Source organism: Caretta caretta, chromosome 8 (genome assembly GCF_965140235.1).
Source record: "Caretta caretta isolate rCarCar2 chromosome 8, rCarCar1.hap1, whole genome shotgun sequence".
Classification (NCBI taxonomy): Eukaryota; Metazoa; Chordata; order Testudines; family Cheloniidae; genus Caretta; species Caretta caretta.
In genome coordinates, this window is record NC_134213.1 from 8,618,399 (window position 1) to 8,637,425 (window position 19,027).

General features: G+C 43.0%; 2 protein-coding genes across 5 annotated transcripts in view; one reads left to right on the plus strand and one right to left on the minus strand.

Annotated features, from left to right (window-relative positions):
- Positions 1 to 1,798, minus strand: part of CNOT6 (CCR4-NOT transcription complex subunit 6) — a 53,115-nt gene extending 51,317 nt beyond the window's left edge. The window contains exon 1 of one of the 4 annotated variants that reach the window (XM_048862441.2): positions 1,679 to 1,798. The gene's annotated coding sequence lies outside the window, so the exon portion shown is untranslated. The remainder of the gene's footprint in view (positions 1 to 1,678) is intronic. The other 3 variants (XM_048862437.2, XM_048862438.2, XM_048862440.2) reach the window with 3 other exon arrangements.
- A 182-nt stretch (positions 1,799 to 1,980) lies between these two features.
- The window catches only part of GFPT2 (glutamine-fructose-6-phosphate transaminase 2), a 101,283-nt gene continuing 84,236 nt past the window's right edge, over positions 1,981 to 19,027 (plus strand). Inside the window, exon 1 of the mRNA XM_048862436.2 lies at positions 1,981 to 2,100. The gene's annotated coding sequence lies outside the window, so the exon portion shown is untranslated. The remainder of the gene's footprint in view (positions 2,101 to 19,027) is intronic.

Sequence of the window (19,027 nt, forward strand, 5' to 3'; positions counted from 1 at the left end):
AATCAGTTGGATATTATTATAATTTCCATTATTAAAGATATGCACACATCTCTTCATGTAAGCATATTGCATAAACTTGTCTTTGGAGTAATCCTGAGAGATATGTATCCAAATTCCCGTTTACCCCCTACATGTGTGAGTGTCCCACAGTCTCCCTGGCCCAGCCACTTACCTGCATGTCACCGCAAGTCCTGCCCTCCCAACTCATTGAATTGGACAGCAGGGTTGTCAATCACAGTCTAACACTCTTTCCTTTCTATTTCAGACAGATCTAAGCAGTTGTTGCTGTGGCCTCCCTGCCAGCTAGGCCTCAGTTTTAGACCATCAGCAGCAAATGCAAGTGTAAGCTTCTCTCACAACAGAAAACAGATTTTGTTTACAAGCCAGTTTTGTTTGTTCATAAAACAAGACTTACAAAAAGAATACATCAGCTTAAATGAATTAAAGTATCTCAATGCAGGGGGGGAGACTGATGGAAAACTGTGGTCTGACTGTAGATGGACAATTATCAGACTGATGTCATTTCCCTCTGTCTTTATGTTTAATTATTTTAAACTCAATTACACAGGAAAACTTCCAGATGCCATTATACTAATTTCAAGTCCATTGTCACTGCCTCTTAATTGCTTTCTCAATGCATATATGCCTTTGAAAAGAGAATAATAAACCTAACGCCTCTGAAAGAAGCCTCCCCTCTTTCCTCTCACTGCAAATCCACCCTAAAGTAGTAAAATTGCTTTCTAAATGCAAATAAATATGGGGTACAATAAGCTACTGAGGTAAGGAGGCCCCTTTCCTCTCAGCTCCCTTATTCTGTGGATAAATCTTCCATCTAATTCCTCTTGAAAAATAAGCCCCTACCAGAGTTTCTCACAGCAACAACCCACTCAAGCCCCCCTCCTTGAGAGCCTCCCCCCAGCTTCAAGCAATAATGCTTCCCCACCCTTTCTTCCCCTCCCCAATGACTCCCCTCTCCTCACTCAGCCCTGTGAGAGGAATACCCCTTCCCAGCCAAAACTCCCCACCACTTAGAGTATTCATAGAGCCCCCTGCTCCTCAGAGCAAAAACATTCCCCCATTTTTCCCAGCTAGCACCCACAACGCGTTAATACTTCCTCTAAGGGAGTAACACCCCCAACTCAGATCACTACTACTTCCCAGGCCCCCGAGCAATACTACCATCCACCCTCCCCCAAACCAATAGCTCCCCCTCCTCCCCTGCCCCAGAGCAATACTACTCCACCCTCAGAGCAATACTACCCCCCACAACTTCCATAACAATAGCCCCCAACCCAAGCGCACCTCCAAACCAATGAGCCATTCTCTGCCCACACCTCCCGGGCCAATACTGCACCCACCCAGGGTACTCCCATCCCTTTTACCCCCAACCTAGGGGCGCCCGTCTCTCTCCCCCTCCCCCCGAGCAATAATGCTTCTCCCCACCTCCATTCTCCCGGAGCGGTAATACCCGCCCCTTGCCCCCTCAAAGCAGCAGTACTCTCTCCCTCCCTTCCCCCACAAGCGCAATAATACCCTCTCCGGAGTAATAATACTCGCTCCTTCCCCTCCCCCCCCCGCGTAATACTCTGCCCGACTCCCAGAACAAGAGCCCCCCTCGAGGGAAGGCCCCGGGGTGCCCACAGAGGCGGCAGTCGCTTCCCCCCGCTCCTCCCCATACCTGTGGCTGCAGCATCCCCGTCTCCCCGCCGCCCTCTCTCCGCTGCCTGCCTGGCTCTTTGTTTCCTGCCGCGGGCCGGACGGGAGAGCAGCTTCCCCCCCGCCTCCTCCTCCCCCCCCTTCCCCTCACACGCATTGAAAGCAAACAAGCATCATGGCGGCAGCGGGGAGGCCGCTGCCGCCTCCCAGCATCTCCGCCCGCTGAGGCCGCCCACACTCACCGCACACCACGCGCCATTGGCTGCGCGAAAGAAGCCTCGCGCCGAGTCGCGCGGCGTTGCTGGGCCTGCCGGAGCGCCGCCTCCCGCCCCGCGGCCGCCGCCGCCGCCGCCGCCGCGAGTGGTGCGAGGCCGCTGAGGGCCTGCGCCGCGCTCGGAGCTTCCCCCAGAGCGAAACGGGCCGGACCGCCGCAGATTCCGAGGGAGGGAAGTGGGGGGATATGAGGGGTCTGTGGGGTCCGAAGGGGAGGGCTGCTGGGTGGGGGGGGATCAGAGATACGGGCCGGTGGGGTTGGGCGGGGTGGGGGGCTGCAAGCCCTGGGGGAATTATGGGGGGAGAGGATCTGGAGGCAGGGGTCTGTGCATTGGGGAGGGAATCTGGCGGGGGGCTGAAAGGAGGTGCGGGTCGGTGGGGGGGCTGAATGTGGGATGTTGCAGAGAATTGGGTGTGAAGAGATAAGGGATAAGGTTGGGGAGGGGGGTCGAGATGTTCGAGGTGGGGTTTGGAGGTGTGTGCCTGCCAGGGGGATTGGATCAGGTTTGGGGGGAGGGTTGATAGGAGATCTGGTAGTGTGGATTGAGGGGGATCTGTTTGGGGGCAGTTTAGGGGGGTACATGGGGATTACATGTTGACAGGGCAGTTAAGAAGATTAGGTAGGGGGCACAAGTAGTTGCAGAACAGCAAACTGGCAGGGTGGTGGCAGAAGAGATGGGTGGGGTGAATGGAATATATTGGTGAGGGATGACTACACCTATTGAGGCTCTGGGGGGTGAGCGGATCCCCACACCTATAGTCTCTACCCCCCTCCCCCAGCCTATGGGGAGAAGCCACTGAATCCAGGCATCAAAAGATTATGGGGGACAACAAATGAAAAAACAGGGATGGGAGTGAGGGTCACAGGTTCAAAAGCACTGATCCAGAGGGAAACACCTAGCAGAGAACCCCAGACAGTGCCCACTGCTCCTTGAAGGCAGTGGGACAGAGGCATTGGTGGGTGTGTACGGTTGGAGGAGAACTTTGAAATAGTGTGGGTTGGAGGAGTACTTTAGGGTATATGCAGAAAGATGGAGGATCATTGGGGAGCTGGAGGAGCAGATGGAGTGAGGGTGTGAATGGGATTGAAGTTGAAGGGTACTGTGCGTGAGAGAGGGGATAATTGGTAGAAGGGACAGAAAAGCAGATTAAAAAAATAACAAAAATGTTAATAGGCTTTAGCATTCTGATATACATTTTCAATAGAAAGCTGATACAGTAAGGGAAATGGTATTTGGCTGTAAAAAAAAAAAAAAGCTCACGATATGAGGGCTAGAAAGACTATTAAAGTAAATAGCATGAGGAACAAAGTATTTTAACAAAAAGTAATGACAGCCCTTAAAAGAAGTTTAAGTTCTTTATGCAAGCATGAGAAGTATGACCAAGAAATCAAACATAAGGAAAACCGTCTTTTTGCTCTATGCATGTACATTTGCTAGATCCTTGACTGGTGGCCTCTAGGCCTGCTAAATCAATTGCAAGTTATCTGCAACTAAAAATATAACGTTAGCAATTTATTTGAAAATTTTGGTGTAGGAAGCAATAGGAGGAACTGTTTAGCAGAGACATATGTATTCAGATATGGGGAAGAATAGCATACAGTATGTTGTTTGTATTACTGTAGTGCCTAGGAGCCCTAGTCATGGAGTAGGACCCCATTGTACTAAGTGGTGTATAAACACAGAACAAAAAGGCTGTCACTGCCCCAAAGAGCTTACAGTCTAAGCCCATGTCTACACTTATAAGCTTACAGTGACACAGCTGTACTGATACAGCTGTGCCGCTGTGAGAGCACTCAGGTAGCCGCATTATGCTGATGGGAGAGAGCTCTCCCGTCGACATAATAAAGCCTGCTCTACAAGCGGTGATAGCTGAGTTGGCGGGAGAGTGTCTCACGCCAACATAGCACTGTGCACACAAGCGCTTATGCCGGCAAAACTTATGTTGCTTGGGTGTGTTTTTCACACCCATGAGTGACATAAGTGCTAGTGTAGACATGGCCTATGTATAACAAGAGAGAACAGATGGATATAGATTGACAGACGGTAGTACAAGGAAACAGCACACCACTAGCCTGGCTGTTGTCAAGTTTCTTGTACACATCATGGAAAATAAAATTTTAAGTAGGGCTTTGAAGCAGGATAATCCTTTTGCTGGTGGAGGAGCTCCTCTCAAGTCTGAGGGCAGCATGATAGAAAGCATGAAGGTGCCTGTTTGAAAATTTAACACACATGTGATTGAGGCTAGCATCATTGGCAATTGAAGGTGGAAGTTGACATCTCAATAGTGAATAATATGACAGGATAGGGATAGGCCATGAAGGGCGTTGAAAATGAAGATAAGTAGCTTATTTTTGATGCAATAGAAAAGTGGGTCCAGTGGAGGGATCCAAAAGGGGTTATGTCAAAGTATCGGGCTAGGAAAATGATATTTCTATCAGTATTGAATGGATATGAGTAGGACAAGGTTGCAATAGTCAAGTCCAGAGAGAAGAATGTTTCAGTGGTTAAAACACCAGATAAGGAGAGCCTGGACAGGAGTTTTAGTTGGATGGATAGGAAAGGCTGTATCTTAGAGATGTTATGCAGAAAAAATCTGCAAGAATTAGATATAGCCTGGGTATGAGGACCTAGAGGTTACAGGTCTGAGTGACAGGCAGGATGTCGCATATAAGTAGAGGCATGTAACAAAAAATAAAGCAAACTGTAGTTCCGTGGATGTGAAACAAGACTGTTCTTGTGTAATATAATGTGTAAAAAGAACTAGAAAGGGACCATTCCCCAGCTTGCTTCTGAGCAATGCACGTGATATGCTTTGAAAACAATGACCATAAAACTTATTACATACATAATCTTGGTGACAGACTTAGCAATCATCACATTAGTAATAGATCCAAATTAATGATTTCCTTCTTTGGCTCTCTATTTCGGACCTACTCACAGTATATTTTAGGATTCTGAATCAGAAAGCTGCTTTATTGCTCAAGCTCATGTAACGTCACTTCTCAGACTGTTTTCTGATCACCAGCTACCCATAGAATGTATCTATCTGTCTGGAGCTCAGTCTGCAAAAGTAGTCATAAATCTTCAAATACATAACAGGTTTTTCCAAGAATTGTTACTTATCTAGAGGAGTTAGGCTAGAGAGCTATGAATAGCTGTGGGGGACTGCATACCTGAGGACTGATACTAGGATATAATGTGTAGAGTTTTTCATCTTTAGGTTGTGTGTTTGAAACCCTGCACAAGTTAAAAAGGGACCAAAAGTCCATTATCATCTAATGTCTGCCTTATTTTTTCCAATTCCATTTCTCATTGAAAAATGTCCACATTGCCAAAACCTATGTCACTTGGCCTTCTGAGGTCAAAGACCATGAATGGGCAATGGAACCTGGACCCTCCTTTCACCTCTGGAGTTGCCACCTCCAGATTAGGCACGTAGTTGGGGCAAAGGGGCAAGCTGGTACTTCCATCACTCTGATTGTAGATTATACAGTCTCCTGAGTTACAAACACTATTTTGTCACACATTTAAAAATAGATAGGGAAAGAATCCATTGACTGTTGCCATGATCATTTCAAATAGAGACCAGTTGGCAAAAATAAGTGAATTTTAGATGATTGAGGCCTTTGACCATCAGAAGAAGTAATTACAAAATGCTTGCAAAATTCACTGTGCTGTACTACTACTGAATGCTAGCAAGTGGTCTCAGACTTGCAGTTCAAGATGCAGCAAATTAGCATATTCCAAACTTTGATCTAATTCAAATTGATTCTCTGGTGACATTTTTAATTGGCTGTAAAGCAAACAAACAAAAACATTTGTTCAGAGATTCCAAAGTGGTTTACACCATTGACCTCAATGCAATTTTTTAACAGTCAATTTGATTATGGGGTTGAAATTGCAGAGAAGAGCAAAGTCAGCTACATATTTTACCAGAAACTGTTATGGTACACTGAGTTTCCTCCCCAAGAGTACTCTTACTTATTTGTACATGTGATTAACTTTTGCTCCACATAAGTATAATCAGAACTGTAGCCAGGCAAACATTTGAACAGATGGTTAGTGACAGTATTAACTTTCTGGTCTGGATGTTTAATGAGATCTGAGATTGTAACATGAGGTTCTTTCACTTTGTCTCTAACATGGCAGATATAGTATATGAGAGTGCGCTTGTTGCTCAAGGTTATAAATTCATCAGTCAAAAGACAGGCCGTACCATTAATCTTTTACCTGCTCAGAAACCTTTTCATATGTTTCAGGAGCAATGCTGTTACATGGAGTACAATCAGTCTTCCTGAATTCAGGCCAGCAGTATCCTGAAGCTTAAATGAGTCAAATTAATGCAAGAGTTGGTTGTTTTGTTTAGACAAATTACATTTGTCCCCCACTGAGGTTTTGTTCCCATTCATTATGTCTATTGCTTCAGAAGGAAAATTGCTAATTGGTTCTCATGTTCTACATCATAGGCAGACCTGGTAGCACCACCTATACTTAAGGTTGCCCAACATTTCCCCTTGTAAGATTCTGTTTTCAATTGCTTATAACTTTACCAAATGGTAACCATTGGGGCTGAAATTTCCTGTGCTGTGTCTGCTTCAGGCTAAATATTTTTGGAAAGTTCAGAAAAAAATGCTTCAGACATTTCCAAGAACAAGGTTAGGGAAAAATACATTGTTTTGCTCATGTTGAAAATTCTTACAGCTGTTGTGTAAGAAGCTCTAGCACCTCTGTGCTTTAGATGGGGGGTATGAAATTTGGCAGGGGTTTGCTTTTGTGGCTGGGATGTGTAGCTTTGCTTTTCCCTGAATAAACTCCAAGATTTGGCCAAAATTACAAGCCTTTGAAAAATCTCCATTTGCATGTGTTAAGTATAGACTTGCTTGGCCATTAAATTAATAGATTCCAAGGCCAGAAGGGACAGTTGTGATCATCTAGTATGATCTGTATGACACAATCCACAGAACTTCCCCAAAATAATTCTCGGTAGAGTTTATCTGCACTAAGTGTGCTCAGTCCCCTCAGAGCTCCTGACTGTAGATCGGACTACATGCACTATCCCTAGAGAGAGACTGAGCACGCTCCAGGATAGGGCTGTGAGGTCTGAACAGCGCTCGTGCCTCCTGGCTCCTGAGAGTTGCTGTGATGCTGAATACAGAAACTGAGAGCAGGGAAACTCTGCTATGCTCTCAGTGGCTCGCCCTGCTTGTACCTGGGCAGTGCAGAGGAGAAAGAAGAACTTCTTGTCTGGAATGCAACGGGTGATGAATGAGGAAGAGAGGGAAAAGAGAAGCTGGCTGGGGAGATGGGCAAGAGGGAATGAGCAGGATGAACTCAAGTAGCAGAGGACTGTGCTGTGAATCTAAGCATCCCAGCATTGTTGATGAGAGAAATTGGGGGTCTGTATGGCTCCACGTGATAGAAGTTGTTCTTTCAGTTCGCTTTTTAAAGATTTAGTTTCTTGGTGTGTAATTTCCAACGTTAAAAAAATATCAAGTTGCAAAGTCAAGCATTCAAAAGTCAGTAAATGTCAGAATTAAGGCAGGCTTTAATTATGAGATCATATACTGAACTACTTTTTCCACAGTAATGAACATCATATACTGAACTATATACTATGTATGATCATATACTGAACTACTTTTTCCACAGGATGGACTGTGCTCTGAGAATGAATCCAGGTTGCATAATGATAGAGGCTGTTGTCTGTACAACTCGTTCGTTTGTTGCAGAAGTTGGAAAGCATATAGTGAATGAGGCCAGGAGAGAAAGGAAAGTCTCATGGTTAAGATTGTTGATTGCTACCCTAGAAAACTGGACTCTATCCCTGCCTGTGCCACAGTGAGTTCTTATGGGATGCTGGGCGAGTCACATAGTGGTTACTCTTGTTGTCATTTTCTGGGCACTCAACTGGAGACACCAAGGGTCTGATTTGTGGAAAAGCTGAGCACTGACACTGGCAACAGTTCAGTGGAAGTGCCGCTCTGTAAATATAAAGTGCTAATAAATGCTAACTATTTTGAAAAATCAGGTCTTAGTCTACTCCAATTGGGTACCCAAAATTAGTTGACATTTGACAATTTTGGCCATTCTGTCCCATTAATTAATTAATTAATTTCTGTCCCATTCCCTATATGTAAAATGGGGATAGCAAGATTATCTCACCTCACAGGGGTCTTGTGAAGATAAGTCCGTTAATGGTGGCAAAGCACTAAAAAACTACCTTGAGAGCACTAATAGTGTGTAGTAAATAATGCATGGGGCCACTCATTGGATGATGAAGATAAGCAGAAATATTGAATAGCTGCCTATTCACAGAGCACCATCCATTCTGTGCAGTGAATGAAGCATGGGTCCTGATGGGAAAAATAGTATGTGATCATGTAATTTAGAATTATCATAATGCATATCTGCAAGAGGGCTAAATTAAAGAATCTTAATTCTGGCATTTCCTAACCTTTGAGTGCTTAATTTTGCAATCTTAATATTCTTTTAACATAGTTTTTTTTGGGGGGGTGTCATAAATATAAAGGGAAGGGTAAACACCTTTAAATCCCTCCTGGCCAGAGGAAAAACCCTTTCACCTGTAAAAGGTTAAGAAGCTAGGATAACCTCGCTGGCACCTGACCAAAATGACCAGTGAGGAGACAAGCTACTTTGAAAGCTGGAGGGGGGGAGAAACAAAGGCTCTCTCTGTCTGTGTGATGCTTTTGCCGGGAACAGAAAAGGAATGGAGTCTTAGAACTTAGTAAGTAATCTAGCTAGATATGCGTTAGATTCTGTTTTGTTTAAATGGCTGATAAAATAAGCTGTGCTGAATGGAATGTATATTCCTGTTTTTGTGTCTTTTTGTAACTTAAGGTTTTGCCTAGAGGGATTCTCTGTGTTTTGAATCTGATTACCCTGTAAGGTATTTACCATCCTGATTTTACAGAGGTGATTCTTTTACTTTTTTTCTTCAGTTAAAATTCTTCTTTTAAGAACCTGATTACTTTTTCATTGTTCTTAAGATCCAAGGGTTTGGGTCTGTGTTCACCTATGCAGATTGGTGAGGATTTTTATCAAGCCTTCCCCAGGAAAGGGGGTGTAGGGTTTGGGGGGATTTTGGGGGGAAAGACGTTTCCAAGTGGGCTCTTTCCCGGTTATATATTTGTGAGACGCTTGGTGGTGGCAGCAATAAAGTCCAAGGGCAAAAGGTAAAATAGTTTGTACCTTGGGGCAGTTTTAACGTAAGCTGGTAAAAATAAGCTGAGGAGGTTTTCATGCAGGTCCCCAGATCTGTACCTTAGAGTTCAGAGTGGGGAAGGGACCTTGACAGGGGGTTTATATAAATATAAGATAAATACATCAGCAAGTTTAACATGGAAAAGTCTCAAAAGCATAAGAGCTACCGGCTACTTCTTTCCATAAATCATTGTGCTATAAGTACAGTATGAAAAGTTCCATAAAGAGGCAGGAATTTCTAACTCCTTTTCATCAGTTACAGATGCCAGTGCTGACTTCTACCACCATCCTAGATGTGTACATGTATTGTCTTTAGATCACTGTTATAATGACATGGATGTTGCACCATTACTGGAGCTGGAACAGCTTAGAAACATGTAGTAAATCTTATTTTCCTCCTGAACGCTTGCAGGGCTAAGAAGCATTTACTTGCTAATGCTTTCTAGTATATCTGTTTTTGCCATGCTATAGTAACAAAATATTAGAAATAAAAACATTGTGCTTTTTATTCATCCTTCCCACCTGCAGAGTCACATCTGAATACCTTCAGGAAGCTGTCATAGTCATATTAAATGTGTTGCTGTTGGTTTGCTTTCCATTTCCTAACTACAAATTATCACTCCAGTTTTACAGATTTTGTCTTGAAGTTTCCATCCCTAATTCTTCCTTGCTCTTCTCTAAACAGGTGACCATTCTCTTAGGCTGCAATGCTAACCGGGCATTTGTTCCTCAGCCAGAACTCCTTACTGAATTCAATGGGTTTAGAAAGGAATGCAAGACTGGTTGCTTGGTCATTAAGCTTTTTCACTCCTTGGCCCCTGCTGTTTATGATAGTCTGAAATTCTGGAAAGAGGGATGTGCTGGCCGCCGCTTCTCACAGCCCCCATTGGCCTGGAGCAGTGAACTGTGGCCTGTGGGAGCTGCGATCGGCCAAACCTGCAGACGTGGCAGGTAAACAAACTGCCCCGGCCCGCCAGGGGGCTTACCCTGGCGAGCCGTGGGCCAAAGGTTGCCGATCCCTGCTTTAAACCTTTGAGCTTGCATGGTGCTTTTAACAGTTACAGTGAGAGTTCTTCACTTTTTTTTTTTTTTTTTGGTAGGATTTATTTTTAATGTGATGTACTGAGCAATGGATGGGTGCACTTTTAAAAATCCATATTAAGTTCTTTGCTTTGTGAGTTTCTTAGTTATGCAATCTTGGGCAAGACACCTAACCATTCCTAATCTCAGTTACACCACATGTAAAACAGGGATAATGATACCAATCTGTCACAGTGTTTCAGAATCTACATATACTTGGAGGCAGCTATATAAGTACTAAGTATTAGTAGTTTTGTCTGAGGGTGATAATTTCCCAAAACATATTTGGAGATGAGGAGACTGATGTTCTAAAGGAGGCTTTATTTAGGCCTTTTAGCGACCAGCCATATAGTTAGTCCTGTTTCTTAGTCCTCCCTCTCTTCTTTTCGTTTTTTTTATTTTTAGGTACACATTTTTACACTCTTCTGTCTCCCTATCTTTATTTCTAATCTTTATTCTTTCTTTCTCTCTCTCCACCCTTTTCTCTAGCAGCAGAAAAATACTTACTGGAAACCTGATCCCATCTGTGCTCCTGCACCATAGAGCTTCTCCCTGCAGTGGCTCCTCATGTATGATCCTAGTCAGTTTCATATAACTGTCAGAACAATATTCAGGAGTGCCAAGATCTCAAACAGCTTATGGAATGGGAAGGTTTCTTCCACTTGGGCATGGCGAAAGAAACAAAACAAAACATGATTTTGCTCTCTAAAAATATGCCCCCACGATATTTTGATCTAACACCTTTGTCCCCTCCACCCAATAATTCTCTTTCATAAAAGCTTTTCTAGCTCTTAATTTAATTGAGACGCTTAAACTGTTATAGCATTCTCCTCATAAACCTAAAGTGCTTGGGACTATAATCTAACTCAAACTGGTTAACTTGTTGCAGGCTATGATCTCATTAGATATTGTAAGCTAAGCAGGGTTGGGTCAGGTCAGGACTTGGATAAAAGACCTGTGTGGAACTAGAGGAAAAGATGGTGGTGATTTAGAAGGTGGTCCTTTTTCTTCAGTGAGCACTGAACAACTGCTCCAGCGTAACACTATAACGCTGTGCTGCTAGAGATGCTCTCTTTGAGGAAACAGAAGTATGTCAACCCAGGTGTCCTGCATGAGTTATAAATTGGGGCCAGATCCCGTTTCCATTCAAGTCAAGGTAGATTCTAGCTACTTAAATTCCCCTTGCATTTCAATATTTTTCACTGTCCTCAGCTGCTGTTATATTACTGTGTGTGGGTACAGTTATCACATTCCACCCAATTTGCAACTGTTTCAGTGGTTTCAGAGTAGCAGCCGTGTTAGCCTGTATCCTCAACAGAAAAGGAGTACTTGTGGCACCTTAGAGACTAACAAATTTATTGTAGCTCACGAAAGCTTATGCTCAAATAAATTTGTTAGTCTCTAAGGTGCCACAAGTCCTCCTTATCTTGTTTCAGTGGTGAGTCAATTGATTTGTGCGTATGTTATGTATAATCTATATGCAAATCATGTGTCTTTGGACAGGCCATCTATGTCATAAGAGGATGTGGTAAGCTCTTCCTGAATGTGGGGTCCATTTGTTATGTTATGGAGGACTCTGAACTTAGTTTACACTAGTATGACTTGACCCCTTATACATTATGCAACATTTAGAATTAATTAAATATTCTGACTGCTTTTTGTAACTTCATCACTCAAGTTTAATCTTGTGACTAAAAGTAAAATCTGTTTGCACAAAGATCTGTTACGCCAGATGAGCCTTTTTGTCTTCTTTTGTAGTTAATCTCTATAGCTTCCTTTTATTTCTTTTTACAATTAATTTTATGGAGATTCAACAAATCAGTATGGTGCATAAGGCCACAATTATTTGTATATAGAGTTTCTGTAGCACTGTTAGTACCTTCAAAATGTATTAAATATTGCTTAGTGCTAGCTCGTTGAGTTTTATATATACAATATCATTATCAAATGGGGTGTTGGGGCACAAATAGCCATTAGTGGTGAGAAAATAATATTTAGAAAGTGTACTATAATCTTGAGAACACTAAAGATATGTCTATACTGTAAGTGAAGATGTAATTGTAGAATGGGTAAACATCCTTTATTAGCTTTAATCTCGCTAGCACAGGTAACAATAGCCGTGTAGATGTGTCAGTGTGGGGCTTCAGCACAGGCTAGCTGCCCAAGTACAAACCTAGGGAGCCTGGATACATACTTGGGTTGTTAGGCCATGTAGCTATATCTACACTTCTATTATTACCTGTACTAGTTAGATTAAAGCTAGCACAGGAATACCTACCTGTGATACAATCACACTTTCACCTGCAGTGTAGATAGAGCCTATAGGCAGCGTACTCTTGGTTGCTGAGTTGTGTTGTATGTGGGTTTTGGATTTTTTGTTTTGTTTTTAGGGGGTTTTTGGGGGGATAACTTATAAAATCTGAGTGTTTTGTAGTTGATAGTTAAGTTCAGATATTTGCTTTGCCCAAACTTTTCCTTCTCTCTTTCTCTGAGTTGACATTAGCCTTTCCTGGGAGACCAGGGAGGGCAAGATCATACTTTGGCACACACTTGTCTATCGTCAGTGACTGGATCCCCAGAGACCACAAGCAGCTGCTGTGCAGACCAAAAATGCACTGGGCCGATCCCATGACAAAACTCTTTGGCTAGAAATGGAAAGAACATGCTCACAACAAAATAGAATGGTGTGGTGTCAACTTGCGTTTGTGGAGGAAAGGACGAGGACAAGCCGGACAAGGGTGACATTGAGATACTTCCCTACTGCCCAGATGAGTTCCTCATCTTGAGATCCCATTTGCCCTCACACTGGATTTCTCAAACTGCTTTCTCAGCCTTCCTCCAGAGATCAATCCTTCCACCTGTTACACTGTTTCCTTGTCTTCTTTTCCTTTTCTTCTGCCTGAGGTCCTGCCCTCATTTCCATGATGCCAGTAAGAATTCTTTAGACCACCAGTGTCTAGATGCCTCCTAGAAGTTACCCTTCTGAAGTGCAGCATAGTTGACATGTTTCAGATGAAAGTACAAAGCTGGAAGGGGCTTAGTGTGAAATGTTGAGTGGTTGCAGTAGGACGAATAGGGGACAGGTAAGGGTATTTATTGCTGCAGAAGCGCATAGCATCAGTTATTGTAGCAGAACTTTAAAAGACTGCATAACTTTATGACCAATAATTTTAGTGACTATGCTTGCTTAAAAATCAAATTAATGTCATGCTTCAGGGAGGTTGATCGCTACAGGAGTCAGGAAAAATTTTTATTGCACATTTACAGGAGTACATAATTGTCTCAATGAATTCAGTTTTTTTTGGCTTCTGAAATAATCAAGTACTTATCACCACTAGAGGCCAGAACCAGTAGTCTGATCTGCTGTGGGAAGGTCTTTGTTTCTTTTGGCCTGATCTACTCTACGCAGTTAGGTCAATGTAAGCTGCCTTGCGTCAACCTAGCTGTGGAAATATCTTCACTTAAATTTGACTCCCGCTGGTGTGCCTGTCTACGCTTATTTAGTAACACCACCTTCCTGAGCGGCACAGACAGATGATATAATTAGGTTGACGCACTGACTCAGTGTAGACAGTGGCTTGCTTATGTCAACTGTTAATGGCCTTCAAGAACTGTCCCACAGTGCCCCACACTGACAATACAATTGATACAATCGCTCACGGTTAGGATGCACACCACCAACACAAGGGGCCAAGTGTGCACACACATACACGCTTTAATAACTGCAGTGGCTGTATGCCTATGTAAGTTAGGTTGACATAATTTTGTAGTGTAGACATGGCCTTTGTCCGAGTGTCCTGTATTCTTGGACTACAAAAAAAAAAAAAAAAAAAAAAAAGTAGGTGAAGAATTAATCTAAAGGAATTGAGTCTATTCTAACAACTTCACACTAATGCACCTATTGCAAAGAGTATTTCTTCTTCTGACTTACAATTTAAGTCATGCTCTGGTGAGCTGGCAAGTGCTCAGTGAGTGCAGCATGGAGACAGCTGGCAGGGGGAGTTATTTTTGCTTGTGATTGTTGAAAGTGACAGATTGAGAATAGCAAGGAGTAAGAGTTCAAGCTATGAGTGCACTGAACAGCCATCCTCTTACTGCGTTAATTCTACAGATAGGTGTGGAGTGCTTTGTAGAATCTCAATGTCATGTTTTTAAGCTATTTTTAAAAAGAGGATCTGCACATGCTGTTCATTTGTACTTCAGCGTAGGTTGCTTTGCTCTTTTCATTATAGTAGGTAAAGGTGGCTGAAAAGGCGGAAGATACCTATCATGATTAAAGAGAGCATATTTGTAAAATCTGAATTGCTATTTGATGTGACTATGTTTGTACCCTTTTTTGCTTTTCTGTGGGCATTTGTGACCTTTTTTGTTGGCTTGTTTACATGAATGTTGGGGGGGAGGGGTTTTCCTACATGTCAGTAGTCACTGCAGCAGTACCTTGGCTACATGAAAGATGTTATCAGGCTAAACGGAGACAAATTTTCACATGTGTATTTAAAAATAAATCAATTCATTTCCAAACACATTGAAAAAATAAAGGTGGTGGAAGTTCAGTTTCAATGTAGACTGTGAGCAGGCTTGGGAAAAGCAAGGGAGTTATTCGTTCTAAACAAAAGTCCATCCCATGCTGAAATCAAATCAGTTATTGGAACTGATCAAACTGTTCGATGTGAATAATTTACTATTTGGATTTGGCCATATTTTCTCTTTACAGATTGCCCAGGAACAGATCAAGGCTTTCCCAATCTCCTAATTATTCATAACTGTTCAACAGCAACTGACTTTTACGAACATAATTGAGCTTATGGGGTTGTTCAGGAACTGCTCACAGCTAGTACTGCTTTGAGTAGCTGGTATTTGGAATTTGCTATTCATGCTATGTTACATGGCATGATTTCTGATCGCTGGCTGGCTGGCTTAACCTTTATAAAAAAACAGTGCCTGAATAAGACATGGGAGTGTTGAATCTCTCAACGTTTGGATGAAGGGAGGGCACTTATGGACAGACACCTAGTAGGAGATAAACAGATTTGGAATATTTTGAACCTATGCCCTTTTATGTACAAGAGTCTAATATTTAGTTAGGATGCCAGACTTAAATATGGGTGAGGGACCAAGCTATATCGGGATTATCAGCTGTCTACAGATTTACCATTCGGTTTTCTCTTGTTATGTTCATACAATAACTGCATGTGCAGGAAATGCATGGTTACAAAAGTTGAAGCTAGGACAATTCACTTAACTGCCTGATTGCCAGGATTATGGCCAAAGAAATGTGAGGAACTGCTATCATCTCACCTAGAATACTCTTTTATATATTGACCAAGTGCACAGACTGAATCCACCACTTTGCAGTTTATTACATCATATTTGTTATGAGAGTGCTCTGAGGCCCCAGTAAGGGTTGGGACTGCATTGTGCTGGGCACTGAACACCCATTCACCACAGCCATGAAGGAGATGCAGATGCACAGTGCTATGTTTGAGGAGTATGGTCTGCAGCTGATTGGGAATTTTTCAACAGTGGGTTTCCATTGGAAAATGGTAATTCATGGAAACCAAAGCTTTTCATGTGAAAGGGGTGGTTTTGACAAAAGTGGTGTCAACAAGTACAAGTGTGGGGAGGAAACAGCCCCGTGGTAAGGATGCTCATTGGGGATAAGGTTCAGGTCCCTGCTCCACCCAGTTCACTAACCACCAAGATATGAAATGAGTCAGTCTCTCTCTCCTGTTGGAGCTGGTCCACTTTATAGATATAATTAAATATTATTTAGGCTAGAGAATGACTAGCCCAGTGGTTTGGGCACTCGGTGGAATGTGGGAGACACAAGGACTTGAACCTGGTTTTCCCACATCCCACCTTAGTGCCCTACTCAGTCCATCTCGCTGGCCTAATGGATATGTCATTATTTATACAAAGTGAAACAGCTCTACCAGAGACATGGAGAGAGTCCCGCTATAGCATACCCAGGTGGTTAGGGGAACAGGGAGACGTAGGTTCAAGTCGCTGCTCTGACTCAGCCAGAGCAGGGAGTTGAACAGGGCCTCCTACATCCCTGACCACTGGGCTATTGGCTTTTCTGGCCTGGCTTTTCTGTCTCTCTCCCCCTCATTTTTAATGAACATTTTCAAAAAGTCTCTGTTTTGTCCTAGTGTGGAATGGGAGGGTTTTTCAAATCCATTTCCCATCCAGCTCTAGTAGGTTCAGCTGTCCTTGTCCATCTTGCATGATTAATTTAGTCAGTGCCAAGGCTCTGGACTGGTGTGAGGAAAGGTGTAGGAATGTGTGGATACTAAGTGCCTTGTACAACAATGGATTTTCTGCTACCATTCACTGTAATGGCTGCCAGTCTAAAATAGCAGCAGCCCTCCGATATTATGCCAGTGTACACAGGACAATGCACTGTATGTAGCCTTGTTCAGAGGCAGTTGTTGCCAGGTACTAATTCCCTTCCCCATTTCAGTTTGTCTGCAATCTGTATACTTTGGTCCATGCTTTGGAATAAGTGGTTCCATGCTAAGGACTTTCTGTGGCTTAAGCTCAATTATTAAAAAAACACTCTAGCAGTCCCACTGAATGCATCCGATGAAGTGAGCTGCAGCTCACGAAAGCTTATGCTCAAATAAATTGGTTAGTCTCTAAGGTGCACAAGTACTCCTTTTCTTTTTGCGAATACAGAGTAACACGGCTGCTACTCTGAAACCTGTCTAACTCTGGCATTTCCTGTCTCTTGAATTTGTAGCTGTACAGCCTTAGCATTCTCTTAATGTAGTGGGGGAGTTTCCTATGGAATGATATAATCATTTTGTCCATAACTTCTTGTTTGAATTCTAGGTAGCATCTCTGTGCAAAAGGCATTCAGAGCAGGTGTCCTAGGGAGACGTCTCTTTCCAAAACTGGCCAGCAGGTGGTAGCATATATTCACTTCATTTTGTTTTTTACAGGCTTCCCAAAGACCCAGCCAGCCATCCTTTAAACAGGGAAAGAAAAAACTCAGGTCATTTCTCTGTAGGGCCTCTGAGTTTTCCTTTTTTTAGCTCTGATGTTCCTACATGTCACCATTTCCTTCCACCAAGAGGTTTCCAATCCAATGTTGCTGAAAGAGCAAGTCCTGGCTTGCATATATATATATATATATATATATAGAAGTGATCCTGCCTTAGGAAGGATACAGCTAGCGCTGAGTAAGCAGAACCCACAGAGCCTCATGATGAGGCAAGATAACAAGTCTGAACAAAAAGATTATAGATCAGCAGGAGAGACTGCAGCTTTTACGTGCAGCTCCTAGTAGCTCTGCTGAAGGGGAATAGTCTTTTCGCCCATGTGAAAAACTGGCTCTGCGTACATCAGCAGAGCTCCAGTTTGAGCTGTGATAGTGCATAGGATGCGCACACAGCAAGTCTAGTGGGGCAGATGGACGTATTCTGCTAATTGGTTGAGTCTGCTGTAGTGTCTAGCCACCAGTTGGCAGATTAAACATAAGGAACTCCTCCTCCCTTGCCCCATGCAAGATGGAAATGAATACAAGCACTGTAAACTCTTTGGCAAGTAGCCAGATAGGCTTAGCAATAAGGTGCCTCTTTTTCCTTGTGGAAAAATAGTTAAGATGAAAGAGAGCCAGCATTATCTGAAAGGTACATGTAAGTGTCTTAAAGCGCTCAGCAAAATTAACTTGTGTCTCCATAATGCATCTATTCCAAGGTGTTTTGAGTGGAAATACTTTGTATCCTGATGTCTTTAGAAATACGTCAGCTCTGATAAAGGTGTGTGGATATCTTTTTCACAGCTAGGGTTATCACTAACACTGTGTGTTCCAGCATACTCTGAAAAATATTTCAGATGTTCTTAAATGAACTTAGGGTAATCTAACCTATCTTTCCTTTGGCCCTTGACATATGGGGGAAATGAATGGCTTATGTCAGTTCCACCCACGGCATCTCTATTTTGTTACTGAAGAGAGAGGGTAAGAGTTTAAGGCCAGAAGGGACCACCGGACCATCTAGTCTAACCTCCTGCATATCACAAGCCTCTAAGCGCCACCCTTACCCCAAGCCCACAACCAGAACTGGCCCATAGTATTACAGCCTGGAAGAGACTAAATTATTGCATGCCACAGACAGAACAGGAGGGTCTGAGGCATTATCCCCTCCAGTACCTACCTACTTGCCAAAGCACTGTGTCTGGACCCCATTTATTGAAATAATACTCACTTTCTCCAATGCCACCTGTGTGCGTGCTGAGATCTGGAGAGAGCTATCAAGGATTTTATTTACAAGCAATTAGAGCTCAGATATGACAAAACTGTATGGGACGTAAGCGCTAGGATGCAGAAGCCCTGAAAAATCAGCTTGTTTGGTGCAACAGCTAGACATTTGTTGTGCTAACTAGCCGGGCAGCCTAACTCCTGGGAGTTAGTACTGTAGCTCCTTAATTCTAACAATGGTTGAAAGATGCCGCAGGGAAGTTCTGCAGTAGAGCACTGATATAACATAACTTACATGGATAAAAGTCAAGTTGTCTCCTAGACTTTGTGTTGCTCAGAGGCTAGGGCTGATTGATTGTATTATAGAGCTCAGATTACAGGACTTGAAACAACTCCAAGAATGTTGTGCATTGATAGGATTGAATCTACTTCCCCATTTTATCTTTCACATTAGCCAAGAAAATGAAAGGACTGGTGTCTCGTCCGGCTTTCTATATGCTGGCTTTCAAATGGCCATTAGAGGTGCTCACAGTTGGCAAACTTGGGTCTGACATCGTTTGGCCATTGTGAACAGGAGCCAGTTATGCTTCTG